Source organism: Squalius cephalus, assembly GCF_949319135.1.
Source record: "Squalius cephalus genome assembly, chromosome: 15".
Taxonomy (NCBI): domain Eukaryota; kingdom Metazoa; phylum Chordata; class Actinopteri; order Cypriniformes; family Leuciscidae; genus Squalius; species Squalius cephalus.
The window spans coordinates 2,150,245-2,166,959 of NC_137136.1; the positions used below are offsets into that span (position 1 = coordinate 2,150,245).

Here is a 16,715-nt window from a genome sequence, read left to right on the forward strand (position 1 = left end):
AGAATCTTTTGTAACATTATAAATGTATTTTCCTGCCACTTTAGGTTAATTAATGCATCCTTGATGAATAAAAATCTCTAAGCAAAATCTTACTGACCACGAAGTTTGAAGGTTATTTTATTTTTTTTTTTTTGCATTTTGTTTTTATTTAACATTAGGCTTTTTTGATATATATATTTATGTTTATATACACACTTTTTAGGATTCTAATCATTATATTATTAGATACACAGAGAACATTATATTCATGAGTATAATTACTTCTCACTCAACTTTAGAACTAATTCAGTACAAACATAAAAAAATGTAAATATGCTAAATCTTATTAATGATTTTGTTTAGCACATAGTTTGAGAGAGGGGTTGCTTCCTGAAAAATGTACAACAAGAATCATAAATTGAATTGTTAGGGAACTGGAAAATGATTCAGAACCGTTAGAGGCCATTTTATGCCCTTTTCACAAAGTCTTGATGTTGTTTCAGGTTTTCCTGCTTAAATGTTGATTATTTTCCTCATATTCTCCATTGTTGCGGCTCCTCTCTTCCCAGTCTGTCAGTAACGCTCTGTTTAGTTCCTGTCTCTATGAAGCCCCTCCTTCTGAAAAGCACACTGTGCTCTGATTGGTCGGCTGGATCAGTGTGTTGTGATTGGTCGAGCGCTTCGAGTGTGTTTGGGAAATGTCCCGCCCCTTACCATAACCACCAGTTTAACACACTACTGACTAACTCACCCAGGCCCCGCCCCTTTATTCTGCGTATTAATTATTTAAATGAGGAATATTGTGACGTGTTCGTTCCCGGAAGAAACTCAAGACTACAATGGAGGCGTTTCAGGGAGTTCAGAAACACTGACACTGACAAAAAGGCATAATAGGTCTCAATTAAATTCCTGTAATTCACATTCCTAATATAACGCTGGTTTTAGGAAAGGAAAAGTGTGTTTCCAGCAGTTTGAGTCCTGGCACACTTACAAACGTGATGCTGTAATCTCCAGGCCAGTGTGTGGCAGCACCTTTCATTTCCACAGGATTACCCAGCACACACACACACACACACACACGGAGCAGAAGCCAGAGCCACACCAGAGCGCTGCATGGCAAAGATAACTCAGCATTTCTGTTGTCCCATGTTCCTGCTCCTCCCGAAAGCCATGTAAAGCCCCAGAGAGAGGCTCATCACAGCTCACCTTGTTCCTTTGCCACGTTTATTGTCACATTTTGTTTTATTTGCAGGCGCAGGGATTTGAGCTGCGTTCCTGCTGTGATGTCTGTAGCCCAACACAGTTCAAACACACACACACACACACCTTATCGCAGCCATTAAGCACACTATCGTAAAATAATCCTCAATCAAACATCTGCGGATAAAACGGCAAACAAATCCCGCTGAGCCAAAGAACGGGAAAAAAAATCACCGTGCAACCAAACCGTAAAGAGTCAACAGAGGTATTAGCATTAATGCTGCAGCGTTACAGAACACACACACAACAATACACTCGTTTTGCATTGGACAGCCACACTGATAGTGTAATGCTCTCCGGGCCTTGAAGACCTGAAAAAGCGTTTGTATTTGTCCAATTGCATTTCTTCCACTGTCTTACCATAAACAGAGCGCGCTCGCAGAGTCGGCCTGCATTCGGGAACACTACTAGGATTTGTTTGGCCAATTCTGTCAAACACTATAAAGGATAATGCGCATTATTGAAGGATATGGAGATAGAAAACTAGTCATGTATAACTAACACTGACTACAGCTCGGCTAGCCATGATGGTCAAACATACTGAGGAGAAGTAAATAGCTCTTTAAAGCAGTTCTTAGTTGTTTCATTATGCTTGTTGAGGAATAAAAATGACTTATAATGAGTCAAAAGTCGACGTACAGTAAGAGTACAGAGCTAGGAGAATGTCTGAGCTCATAATGAGATCTTTTAATGGGATCTTGGCAAAACTGAGCATAGAAATGCTGTTTCAATCACGTCTGAAGCTCTAGATGAGAAATGTACACAAGATTATACTTTTTTTTTAATTAATAAAATGAAATATTAATAATAATATTATTAAAATTAATAAAATAACTAACTAAAAAATATATTTTTGGAGTGAGATGTGACCTGGACTTTTTCCCAGTATCCATATGAAAGAATCACTAGTGAAATCCCTCATTTATTTTTATTAGGCAATGAAATGGAAATGAAATGGAGATGCTCTAGTCTCCAGATGTTTGTCCTGAAACACCAAAATAAAAAAAATAAAAAAATCTATCAAATATGGTTTTTATTAATGTCAAATTTAAGTGAAAAAAATATATTTTATTTTATTTTGTCATTTTATTTTATTATTAAGTCAAATTTTATTGATACATTTAATTACATTTGGCTTAAAGAAAATTAAGCTTTTATTTTATAATTAAGCCTAATTTAATAGAATTTTTTATTTTTATTTTTTTTAAACATCAGGAGACTTCAGCATCTTTATTTGATTTCCATTTCATTGCCTAATAAAAATAATTGATAGATTTCACTAGTAGTGACATATCCAGGTCACATTTCACACCAAAAATGAAATAATTAAATAAAATAAAATAAAATCTTAAGCTTTTTTTTTTTTAAATTAATTAATACATTTTATTTTTTATTTTTTTGGTGTGAAATATGAACTTAAAATGTTCTTGACATATTACAGCTCAACTTTACAAGCGCACGTTACCCAAACGTCCATAAAGACGGTGAGGTTGTGGGACGGGTCAAGCGGTGCGGGACGAGCGGGTCCACCAGAGCCTCCATTGTGTTGGAGGTATAAATAGCAGTGGTGCATTCTGATAAAAATATTTCTCTTGCACACAAAGGCTGAATTCATGCGTAAGATTCACCCAACTGAGCAGGACAGTGTGTGTGAGGGCCGAGCGGTCACAAGCTGCCAATGAGACACGCACAGGACACAACTGTGAGAGAACAGCGTGGCGTTTATGTCCCTCGCCCTGCCCGAGATGCCAGCGAGCACATTAATAACCTTGGGATTGAGTTCAGGAGCCCCAGACAGTTGCACATCACAGTCACATGGCACCATCAACACCTTTTTATTATCTCATTTTCTCCTTATCGTCCCCTCGCTCACCCCGTTCTGCCAGGACTCACACTCCTCTGAGACCATCCCGGTCTCAAATCGCCACCGGCATCCCAGTTCATATATACACTTCTAATACGCACTAAAACTGTGTACTTGTCTAGCGACTTTCGAGATTGTAGAGGCTACAGTAGTTCTGGACAAGGTTGTGGGAAACGTGCTTGCTGTGGTTTAAACTACTGATACGCATTTAAAGGAACACGCCGACTTTTTGGGACTTTAGCTTATTCCCCGTATCCCCCAGAGTTAGATGAGTCCATACACACCCTTCTCATCTCTGTGCGTGCCGTAACTCTGTCTGACGCACCGCTAGCCTAGCTTAGCACAAAGACTGGAGGTAAACGGCTCCAGCTAGCATACGGCTCCCAATAAGTGACAAAATAACGCCAACATTTTCCTATTTACATGTTGTGTAGTCACAGCGTGTACGAATAACAAGGTCACATGAGACACAGCCATCTTCTAACCGTATACACACTGGGAACTATATTTTCAGAAGGCGAAGCACTGCTACTTCTGCGGAGTGATTTACTCAGTATTTAGCAGTATGCTAGCTGGAGCCATTTACCTCCAGTGTTTGTGCTAAGCTAGGCTAGCGGTGCGTCAGACAGAGTTACGGCACGCACGGAGATGAGAAGGGTATGTGTGGACTTATCTAACTCTGGGGGATACGGTGAATAAGCTAAAGTCCCAAAAAGTCGTTCAAAAAGGCATGTTCCTTTAAAGTCCAGTCGAGAGACCCATCAAGCTACTTTAAGAGGGCAAAAACCTTCTAACTAAATAACAAATCACACTTTTAATGCGATGGCATTAAACAGCATATGAGCAGATCAATTTACATTTCATACCACCAATATAACTAGAAGAAAATGGAAAGGAAACAATTCTGAGGAAGATACTCAATTGAGTAAGATTTTGAAAGGCCAGAAAATGTAATCATAATCATATGATCATAATATTAAATCATAATAAATGTAATCATAATATTAAAATAAAGATAAATAAAGCATGCATTGTCTTAAAAATTATACTAAACGTATACCAATATATCACCTTCTCTTATAGGAAAAAACAAAACAAAAAAAAAAACTATAAAACTTAGATTTTTTTTTTTACAATTATTTCTTTTTATTTTATAAATAAAAACAAAGAAAAATTAATGACTACACATTAAATATATATATATATATATATATATATATATATATATATATATATATAAGTATAATTCTAAAAAATAAAGATATATTTTAAGATGTTAAAAGAGAAAGAAAAAGAATATATATATATTTTTAGTTCTTTAAATATTATGAATGTCAACAATGTACGTTTTATCCATTTAATTTTATACATATCTCTTGACATACAGTATACCTCAAATTACACCAAAAAAAACTTCCGCTATGTCATAGTTGAGACGCACTAATCCTAATCTTTCACACTGTATAGTTTGTATATTATGTAAATGCTGATATCTCTGTCAGCGCTGTCTCCAGATCAGTGCTCTGCCCTCTCTCCGACACGACCGTTCGCTTATCAGTCATCGCATCGTCCACTGCCTTTCTCAAACAAGTCAGCAAGTTTGGCTAGAGATACGGTCTCCATTAAACACACACACACACACACACAAACTCCTGGACTGTCGCTCACACGGACGCCCGTCAGAAACCGCAGTCTGGGGGCAGATGTTAAACAGCCATGCTTTCTTTTTCCCTCCTTTTCCATTGTTTTTAAATAAAGATGCTAATCCATTGTTATGGCTTCAGCCTTGAGCGCGTCGAAGTAAAAACAAAAGCGAGAAACAAACATCTTGATGTCAGGCAGAGGGCTTCAGTGTTCAACAGACAAAGCATTATTGTTTCCTTCTCCACCGCCCTCCTGAATCTGGCACCGGCTCAGCTTTGGCAGACAGTGTCATGCAGATCAATTCAGAAGATAATACAGTATGTTCAAACCTGTTCTCGTCTGCGAGCGAACGCGTGTGGGGTTTGCGGATGTACGAGTGAAGGAATTGGACCCGCCGTATGCGCGTCAAGTCCATCTGTTGGCTGAAATATATTAATGCGTTTGCACAGCATATGTGAATCTTCTGCAACAATAAGCAAAACCAAAAAAAAACAAAAAAAACAGGCCAAAAATAGGCCGAGAACGGACTGCCTTTTTGGATATCTTACTATGCAAATCGACTGGCTCCCAGTATTTATTCAAATGGTGTTGGCGTGGAGGAAGAGAAAACGAGGCCAGAGCCCCAGATGAACTCTAAACACACACAGAAACACATCCGTTCTCCACAGATGTGGTCAAGCAAACACCCCTCATGCCTTCATCCTCAGGCTACAAACATATTTCATGCCTCGCAAACACTAACTGACCTCCCAGCTCAAGGGGGCGATAGAGAGCGCCTGTGCCATTACACTATTAACAGCAATGATTCCCATCGAACTGTTGCTTTGATCTGGAATCACAGAAGAATTCTCACGTGGCTAAATGAAGATATTGTTTAGCACGTTCATGTTTCTCAACATATGTAAGGCTACGTGTTTCATCTTGTCTTGTTCGATTGCAACATGTGAATGTATAGAGCTGTTCTTTTTTTAATGAAGAATTCCCCTCGGGGATCAATAACGCCCGTCTGTTTGTCTATCCATCTATATAGACATCTCTAGACAGAGACAAAAGGGTTGTTACATGCGGGCCTTTAAGAAACCTGCTAAACAACATGCGTGACAACATTAATACGTTCCCTGTGAGTTTTCTGGAAGTTACAACACACCGCGGCCACAGATTATAGATTACTTGATAGTTCTAGTCAGTGCATTAGATATACTGAAAGTGTCAAACTGTGTGCACTTTCAGAAAATCTTTTTAAAACACTTTACTTAAAGCCTTTCTAATGCATTATTTTAAGTCATGCCTTGTAATGCACCTCATAATGCATTGCATGGTCTACATGAATAATACTAACCACAGTTATAATACATTAAAACACTTATCTATTCATTGAGCACGCCTTTAGAAAGTATTAAAACGCATTACAACTTGGAATCTGTAACTATTATAATGCATTTAACTTTGGTTACAATTATTTATGAAAAGATATAACGCACATTATTAATATCTATACGATGCATTATACAAACATTCTCTGAAACTAACCTCCAATGTGACCAAGCTTGACTGACAAACAACTGTACCCAAAAACACCTCAATAACTTAGTCTACGAAACATTTGCATGGGAAAAGCCGGACTTGTCTTATCTGGTGGCCGTAACTAGGTTAACATTTTCAAGAACACAAACAAACACACAAAAACAGAGCCAGGTTTATTGCATCAATTTAAACAAAGAGCAGCGAGCCTGCAAGGAGCCCTCGACACACACGCAACCTATGAGAAAACGCTAGTCCATCAATTAGAAGTGTGTGATTGAGATTTAATTCAAAGCTGGAGTTTAATTGCTAATATCAGAGAGTAATTAAGCAGATAAATCATGCCTGATCTTATTGAATTATAGATTAAAACTGCATAAAACCTGCAAATTGTACATGTCAGCTCCAACAGCACTCTTAATTAATTAATGTACAAGTTTGCTTTAAAACAGCAAAAATATATCAAGCTTTCGAAGCGTCTGAGGAACTTCAGTTGCTGAACGTTGGTCAAATATAGCGCAGGATCATTGAGGTAGACTGGGTTTAATACAATGCAACTATATATGTACATGTGTGTGGATATAAGCACTGTCAAGCGATTAAAAAAATAACTATTTAAACACATTCTCAGCACCTAACATTATATTATATATTATATTGTAATATATAATTTCACATTGAACCTTTTTACTAAGTACTATGAATGAAGGCCAGGATAAAACCAGTAAGTATAGCTGTTCAACTTAACATTGTTATATATTAATGTATATATATATATATATATATATATATAGTTATTCAGTCGAGAGCAGTGAGTGGTTTTCTCTTTGTATTTTGTTGTCTGATTAAAATGAAAAACTGCAGCAGGTTTATTAGGCTAAAGTCACTTTAAGACCTGACCTCACGATCTCAAACACATCTGATTTTCTCCCAGACTTTTTCAATCATTAAGACGAGGCTACTTGCCAAGAACGGCTTTCTGTGCGCACGTTTTTGGTGTGTGTGATTGCGTTCTCTTCTGCATCTTTTGCGCTTAAATGGTTTAAAAGCCCTTGAATGAATGATTGGCTGATCATAGGACAGGCCTGCGTACAGAACATCGGCCGCTTTGGTGAGTGAAACCCGGATAGAGCGATCATATACTGTAAAGCTAGCCAAAGAATGCCACGCAAAAATGGATGTTGCGTTAATTGCGTTAAATATTTTAAACGGAAAATGTTAACCACAGAAATGAACGTGTCTGTGATATATCCTGTAATTATAGCAATGCATACGTTTAAATTAAATGAGTTTTCTAAAATAATCAAATGACTTCACAAGACATTAAATGAAGTTCACAAGTTGTATGGATAACTGATATCATAATTTTACAAACTATAATTAATTAAATAATTAAAGGATTAAAAGGGACTTTTACGGTAAAAGAAGCTCCAGGTCTAATTGTGGGAGTGTGAAGTAACTATTTGCAAATAATTGAAAATATTTGCACATAAAAATTAAGAATGATTGTGTGCATGTTAAAAACGCAAAAAGTTTTCAAATCAAAAAGTCAAAATTTGGTTTAAAAAAAGTCAAGCAATTTGCGTCGATGGATATAACTGTTTAACATTTCTATCGCAAATCAGCGGTCAAATATTAAACATGCTACTTTGACTATTATTCACGCATTCTTTAACTATGTAAACTAAAGCGTCGAAATTCGCATTTGTCTTTTGTGAACAGCAAGCCCCGCCTTCTTTGACCTGATTGGCCATCTCATTCATTTTGACATTGACGAGCGCTGTTCGACCGCTGAGACAGAACAAGCAAAAACTCTTTAAACTTTGTCATCCTAACATCAAACAAAGCGGAGTGTAATGAAGCGCTTCAGAGCAGCATCAGAAATATCAAATAACGGTGGGACAGTTGTTGGATTCTCATCAATGTCAATGCTGGTCAAAGGTGCCAAACCTGCTCATCCATTAGCAATAAATGGACTTATGTGACCCTGGACCACAAAACCAGTCACATGGGTACATTTTCTGAAATTGAGATTTATAAATCACCTGTAAGCTGAATAAATAAGCTTTCCATTGATGTATGGTTTGTTAGGATAGGACAATATTTGGCTATTGAAGCTATTGTAAATCTGGAATCTGAGGTGCAAAAAAATGGAAACATTGAGAAAATCTCCTTTAAAGTTGTGCATTTATGTTGGCGATTGTGCTGCATTCACTCACAATAATACATGTTTTATATATTTACAGTTGGAAATGTACAAAATATCTTTATGGAACATGATCTTTACTTAATATCTTAATGATTTTTGGCATAAAAGACCCGTACAATGTATTGTTGGCTATTGCCACAGATATACCCGTGACTCGTGACTGGTTTACTGATCCAGGGTCACACATATGGGACAATGCATGTCCAAAAGAAGGGAGAATAGAGCAGGGAAACGAGAGCTGGTCCGGTCCGCCTCCGTACGCCGTGGGCGAAGGCTTTCTGGCGCTGCCATTGGCTGCAGTTAAATTGAAATATTTCTCAGCGTGTGTCAGAAGCATGCAGAATGGTAATTATGACAGATCTGATTAAGCGGGCGAGTCGGGGGCCGGGCGAGGCGGCTCCGGGCTGCAGGTGCGACCTTGTGCATTCCTGCGTGTGTAAATAAAATTAATTACAAGCATGGGGGCGCGCGGCGCGTGACATCGCTACGTGCGGGGAGTCCCACGGGGGGGACCCTAATGGAATATTTTCCCGGAGTCTAATAATACAGTTGGTATTGACTTGAGGTAATTAGGGGGATCATTAAAGCCGCTTTTCCCGGCGTATTTGCCTGCCTGATCAGATTAGCGAGAATGGGCCTCAGAACAAGCCCTGTGTGGTCTGACAGAGGAGAACGAGAGAAACCGGGCCACCTCTAACACTACCTTACATGCAGAGAGAGAGAGAGAGAGAGACAGAGAGAGAGCTAACAGATGGAGAACAAGCACGAGAAAGACAAGACGCTGGTCACCGCGACAGGAACAAGAACCCAATCCGTTAAACGACAAGGAAAAAGGTTCGTTCGGAAGAGAGCGCTGCGATAAATCAGACGCGGAATTAATTTCCCCGACATCTGGTTTCTGGTTCACGAATATTGTGTCTTTAATAATACAGGGGAACTGCAGCTGTTTCCCAGGCAACCTAATAACCAGGCAGCCAGATAAATAAATAAATCAATTAATAAACAGTCATGGCCCTATATTTCCGCTCTCCGAGGCCCGGCGCTCCCGTCTGCCTCACACACACGCCCCTGGGAGACTGCGAATTCATAACCGCAAACAAACAACTCTTCAAAATGAAGCACGATAATGAAAAATATATATTCTCTGTGAAACTATAGGGGCCGGGAGTTCAGGAAGAGGGAGGACCGATCTTCCCTATAGGAGCGAGATTTCATTTGCATCCGGCTTTTGGGTTCTCGTGCCGTAATGAAAGTAAATGCAGTTGATGAATTTACATCTGCCCTCTCTTTCTACTATTATCCCTATTTTTGGAAAGTCATAAAAACACTATCATGAATTTTATCTTAATGCTATCGGAGAAAACAGGGAAAAACCCGTTCACCGCTATAGAAGCTGAACATACTATGAGGATGACGATACCGTTTCTATGTGAAATGTGAATTGAGTCCATATTCGTTAGTTTTCATCACAGCATTGAACTATGATTTGCAGGAAAAATCTCAGTCTCAATTCACCAGACAAAAACCGTTTTAGTTTTCCTGGAGGAGAAAAACTGATGTTGTCATTCGGACCGCAGGTTAGCCCATGACCAGTGCAATACCTAATACAAATTTAATGATATATATATATATATATATATATATATATATATATATATATATATATATATGCAAAATAGAATTTAATGGTAGCCAATTAAATCCTGCTAAAATGTATAATGCAAGTGTATAATGCTGATATATTTTTTTAAATAATTACATTTAATTTGAAACCAGGAAATGGAAGATATCAAATAAATAAAATAAATAACAAGTAAATAAAAAATATTATAAAAAATATTTCAGCCATTTTATAATGTTTTATTTATTTATTTACTTAGAGTATGTTTATATATTTTAAATAATAAATAAATAAATAAATAATACATTATAAAATGGCTAAAATATATTTTTTTATAATGTTTTTTTATTTACTTGTTAATTATTTTGATTTATTTGATATTATCTTCCATTTCCTGGTTTCAAATTAAATGTAAAGTAAATGTATTTATTTACTTACAGTATGTTTATATATTTTACTTTTTAAAGTGTAAAAATGTTCAAATAAATAAATAAATAAAACATTATAAAATGGCAAAAAAAAAACACACTCAATATTGAATCAAAAACTTTTTTCAAAATCCCGAAATGTAATCATTAGAATGCTTAATAAATGCTGAGGTTATTATGTTGGCAAGGCAGTGAAAATAGCATGAGGGGGAGACACCAAATCTGTTAATCGACAAGCCATGGTTATGATCTCAAAATAGCCAAATATCTGCAAATGAACGATATATCGGGCAACCACCAACTAAAATTACAATTACAATTTTGTATTGATATACACTGTCTATCCTGCACATTTTAATATCTCTCTCTCTCTTTTTCGCGACCCACTGTTGCCCCCCTCGAGAGCAGCGAGCCAGGCGCTCAGTGACAGATGGCACAGCCTCCTCTACCCCCCCTTCACACACACACACACACACCGGCCTATCGCCTGCCCCCCTGTACTGCGGCAGATCACTGACATTCTGTCTCATTAGAGCCCTGCTAATTACCACAGCCTCTTCCAGGAGAGCGAGAGACACCGAGGCAGACAGAGAGAGAGAGAGAGAGAGAGAGCGAGAGACACTCAGGCAGACAGAGAGAGAGAGAGACAGGTCACTCTGAGGGAATGGCTCTGGGTTCTGAAGGGCTTGTCATCTGACAACAGGGGCCGCGACTGTATTCCCCATCACAGGGTGTCAGCACAACTCCCATAATGCCCTTCTTCTCTCTATTCTCTCTGAATGGCAGTTCAGCGCTGTCATGTCTGTATTAGTGGTGTTTGCTAAGTCATACGTCACTACTACTATTGCTCATAGTCAGAGTAAGGGATAGCAGACCTCTAAACCTACGTATTCAAGTCAGCATGAAACCGAAACTGCACTCGTTTACATAACACTCGTTCCTGCTCTTACTGTGAATGATTCATCAATGCATGTTTTTTCAAAATTATATGTTAAATATTTGTATTCAGCATTTTTCATTAAACTTAAATTAACTTTCTCCATTTTATTTTACCATTCAAATGTTTGGGGTCAGTACGCTTAAAAAAAAAAAAAAAATCAAGAAATTACTATTTTTATTCAGCAAGAATTGAACTGATCAAAAGTAACAGTAAAGAAGACATTTATAATGTAACAAAAGATTCTATTTCTAATGAACGCTGTTCTTTTGAACTCTCCATTCATCAAAGAATCCTGAAATTTTTTTCAAAAATCACAGTTTCCACAAAAATATGAATCAGCAGCACAACTGTTTTCAACATTGATAATAATCATAAATGTTTCTTGAGCATCAAATCATCATATTAGAGTGATTTCTGAAGGATCATGTGACACTGAAGACTGGAGTAATGATGCTGAAAATTCAGCTTTGATCACAGGATATAAATTAAATTTCAAAATATATTCACATAGAAAACAGCTATTTTAAATTATAATAATATTTCAGAATTTTACTGTATTTTTGAAAAAATAAATATTCTAAATATTTTAAAAAAAAATTTTGTTAAAAATCTTAATAAATCTTTAAACCATAAAAATCTTACCACTCCCAAACTTTTCAACAATACTGCATTATATTATGTAAGAAAAGCGATTGTGATCAGCGCTACATTAACTTAGGTTTGTAATACGCACCACATGAATGATACTTTGAATAAAAATGACATTTGCACGACAAACCGGGTGAGAATCCCCCGCACTGAAGAAGAGAAGGAGAATTCGCCACTAAGCTTGTGTTCACCTCCAAAACATCAGGATTTCTCCTGAACACTGCACTGAACGTCGAGCGCACAAATGAACAGTTTCTGCTTTTGGTTTTCAGTCTACAGGCTGCAGAAACGCTGGTTTTTCTGTGGTGCAGGAGGAGAAATTAATTGAAATGCTACTCGGAATATGAAAGTGCCACCAAATAGATAAAGCCTGGCACTCTCGTCCTGTATGGATGTGTGCCCAGAGAGGGGGACGGCATGGCTCCGATCCAGTGCCCATCCCCCAGTAAACAGCACACACACACACACCGTACACACAGCTACATGAGTAAGCAGGTACACACACACACACACACACATGCGACAGTTCTCTTTAACCCTCAAACTAGTGTTTGCAGCTTTTAAAGGCCAGGGGACGAGCGCTCTCGTGGAGGTTAGATCTGGGCCGGTTCTGGAGCGCCGTGGTGTCGGAAGCCAAACCCGGATCCGGTGCCAGATCTCTAGCGTGTGCTGCGGATAGAGCTACCTCCGATTCGGCAGAGGATTCCTGCACTGAATGAATCCGACACGCCATGCAAGATAACCATAAGCATACGGCACGACGCCTCGCGGGACACGCCGTCCAGGACCAACAAAACAAACACAGTTGGCGGTCACACTTTGCAATAAGGTTCCATTTGTTTACTATATTAGGGTAATATATAATTTACTACTATATATGTTCAGACCAAGCGGCAACCTTCCGATCTCTTGAATCCAAGTGTGACTTAAACTGCAATTCATCGACTGGCCACTAGAGACAGGCGCCAAAACTTTTGCACCAGAAAAACGTGTGTTTACAGCCTGGTACAAAAAGTGGTTTTGGTCTATATAGCTAATTTAGCCCTTCATGACGACCATTTTTTTTTATAACTCATCCGTTTAAATTATATTAAGCCTTAAAGTTGTGCATAATTAAGGGCGTGGCCACTTGAGTGACAGGTGGATTGCCGGTGATGTCTCTACTAGTCTGTTAGCGTCACGTCACCTCAGCTAATCCGCCTCGCTGCACATTTTCGTTTATGAAATGCATTTTTGAAGCCCAAAGTGGGCGGAGTCGGCTCCGCCCACTTTGGGCTTCAAAAATGCTCTTCAGAAACACTACGGGTGACGTCACGGACACTACACCTATATTTATTTACAGTCTATGGTTCACACTTGAGGTTCAGTTTGCAGACCAAAGAAAAAAAACATTTAGTCCTGCTCTGCTTAGCGTTCACATTGTCATTTTACACTGAACCTTAAAGGCACAGGGATGTGTTCACAACCTAATCGGTTGGCTTTTATTATGTATATTTTGCGACAGAACTTACCGAACATCCAAAACAATGCTGTGTTATGGACTAAATGCACTCGTTGTATGCGTGTAACTACATGTGTGACCCTGGATCACGTCACCAGTCTCGAGTCGCACTGGTATCTCTGTGGCAATAGCCAACAATACATTGTATGGGTCAAAATTATGGATTTTTCTTTTATGCTAAAAATCATTAGGATATTAAGTAAAGATCATGTTCCATGAATATATTTTGTGAATTTCCTACTGTAAATGTATAAAACATTTATTTTTGTGAGTGAATGCAGCACAATCGCCAACATAAATGAACAACTTTAAAGGAGATTTTCTCAATGTTTCTCAATATTTTTTTGCACCCTCAGATTCCAGATTTACAATAGTTGCATCTCAACCCAATATTGTCCTATCCTAACAAATCATACATCAATGGAAAGCTTATTTATTCAGTTTTCAAATGATGTATACATCTTGATTTAAAAAAAATTGACCCATGTGACTGGTTTTGTGGTCCAGGGTCAGATATGATGGCATTCTGACCAGCTGAGAACTCGTGAAGAGATTGTAAAATGTGTAAAGGAGTCAAAACAGCGGCGACGTAGACCAAATGAAGATCTGCTGTGAGGATACACGGTTCTGACGCCTGAACTGAACCGTGATGGGCAACATCTCGACTCTAACGAGAAAAAAAAATCATGTATGCTTGACCATCTGTCCTTTTTAGAGGCGCATCTTCTGACATCATCTCCTGTTTTTGGTTCATTTACATGTCTTTGGTCCGTGTTGTGTTCATATTTCATTGGAACCGCACCAGAGTTTGTTTGAAAGTGGATCGTGGACCCATCTTTTCAGCGTCTCGGTCCGCTTGTTTGCAGTCACCAGGGTTCAGACGGCAGCGTTCACACTTATTCAAATGAACCGCAAATCACACCAGAGTTAGTTTTAATCCAACCAAACACGCAGAGTGTGAACACACCCTTAGATAACATGGATTAACAGTGAAAAATCCTTTCTTAATTTCTTCATTTCAACATTTACTAATAGATATTTAAAATCAAAAGTTGTATTTGTTCATATTTAACGGACCTGAGCTGACATTAGGGCCGGTTTTATATGTGTAGTAGACAAAACTGAGACATGCAGATCATGCACATATTTCAACAGCAGTCTTTTCAAGCTTTAATATTCACAGACACTAGTCCAGATCGTGATTTGATTAAGTTTACAGCCCCTACTTATGATTTATTCACCCATTTTTCAAAATTCCGTGACGTTCCAAATTAAACTGTAAATTCCATTTTTACAACCATTTTTTTATTTTAACCAAATTTTTATAACGTGTAACATGAACTAACAATGAGCAGTTGTTCAGTGTTAACACTTACGAGACCTTATTTTAAAGTGTCCTCCAACGCATTTCAGAAATCATAAATCCGACTTCAATCAAAACAAATAATGCATTTTAAATGCTTTTCTACATTCTGACAAACAACAATCTTACGTTGCATAGAAATACACATTAAAAGGCCAGCACTTTTTGTATTTCATTTCACTGCACTCCTATTCTTCTCCTAACTTTATCTGTGCGTTTTAGCATTCATGTGCATCTACAGAAGAATGATGGGAAATGTAGTTTCAACCTGTTGCATATTTTCAAGGAAGAATGATCACTTGTCCTCATGAACAACTAAACTAAATCGTACCAATCAGCATACATTTATTTTTGTAAAATTCTGGCCAATACCAATTGTCAAAATACCGGTACTTCGGTACCAAGTCGGTACTGAAAATGTGACGATACCAGCATTTCTGTAGTACCGGGTATATTCGGCACACACTAATAGGAGCTGCTTTAAGTCGCTTCCGTGTTTTTATCTAAGCTCCAGACTAACTTTTTTACTTGGAGCACTGACTGTCTGTTTCATTTACCTCACACACACACACACACACACACACACACACACACACACACACACACACACACACACACACACACTGAAGCACGAGTGACGCTCGCGCTGTTTTCAGTCTCTGCTGCCTCACGATATGATGACATGATGAAATTCATCTCCAGAGCCGCTCTGAGAGTCACTTCATGAGCATTTTACCATTTAATTTGAGAAAAAACTATCGTCATATCACACACACACAGAAACTCAAAGGTCTTCACGGCAACCCGTCAAAATAAAAGTTCGGTTTAACTTGAAGAAATTGACAGAAATAATTATATTAGGATTTAGCTACGTCTCCATGGGATTTTTTTATAAGCAATATTTACGTTTAAACAGCATGTAGCCTTTAATGCTTTAAATATGTATCATTTACTTATGATAACCGTCATAAATAAAGTCATTCAATTGAATGTAATATATTTTTTTAAATAGTTAAATAAAACAGAAAAATAGTTCCAACAGATTTTGCTGTGGTACCGAAATTGGTACAGAGAACCGTAAAATTTTAATGGTATCGGTACTGACTACTGGAATTTTGGTATCATGTATGGAAGATTGTTTCCGCCACAGAATAAAACATTTTAAAAGATAATTGCGACTTTTTATCACACAATTGCGAGTTTACATCTCGCAATTCTGACTTTATTTCTCAGAATTGCGTGATATAAAGTCGCAATTGCGTCATATAAAGTCAGAATTCTAACTTTTTTTCTCGCAATTGCGACTTTATATCACGCAATTCTGACTTTATAACACATAATTGCGAGTTTATATCTCGCAATTCTGACATCTTTTCTCAGAATTGTGAGATATAAAGTCCAATTCTAAGGAAAGAAAGAGGCTATTCTGAGGTTTTTTTTTTTTTTTTTTTTACCTCAGAATAGTTTATATCTCACAGTTCTGACTTTATAACATGCAATTGCGACTTTATATCATGCAATTCTGACTTGATATCTCCCAATTGCGTATTATAAAGTCAGAATTGCGAGATATAAACATGCAATTCTGAGAAAAAAAGTCAAAATTTCAAGTATATTTCTTGCAATTGCGAGTTTATATCTCATAATTCTGACTTTATATCACGCAATTGCGACTTTATATCACGCAGTTTTGACTATATAACCTGCAATTGCGACTTTATATCGCGTAAATCTGAG

At 37.6% G+C, this 16,715-nt stretch overlaps 1 protein-coding gene across 8 annotated transcripts in view; it reads right to left on the minus strand.

The window, feature by feature from the left end:
- Window positions 1-16,715, minus strand: part of satb1b (SATB homeobox 1b) — a 99,287-nt gene that overhangs the window by 8,707 nt on the left and 73,865 nt on the right. The gene's annotated exons all lie outside the window — the stretch shown is intronic.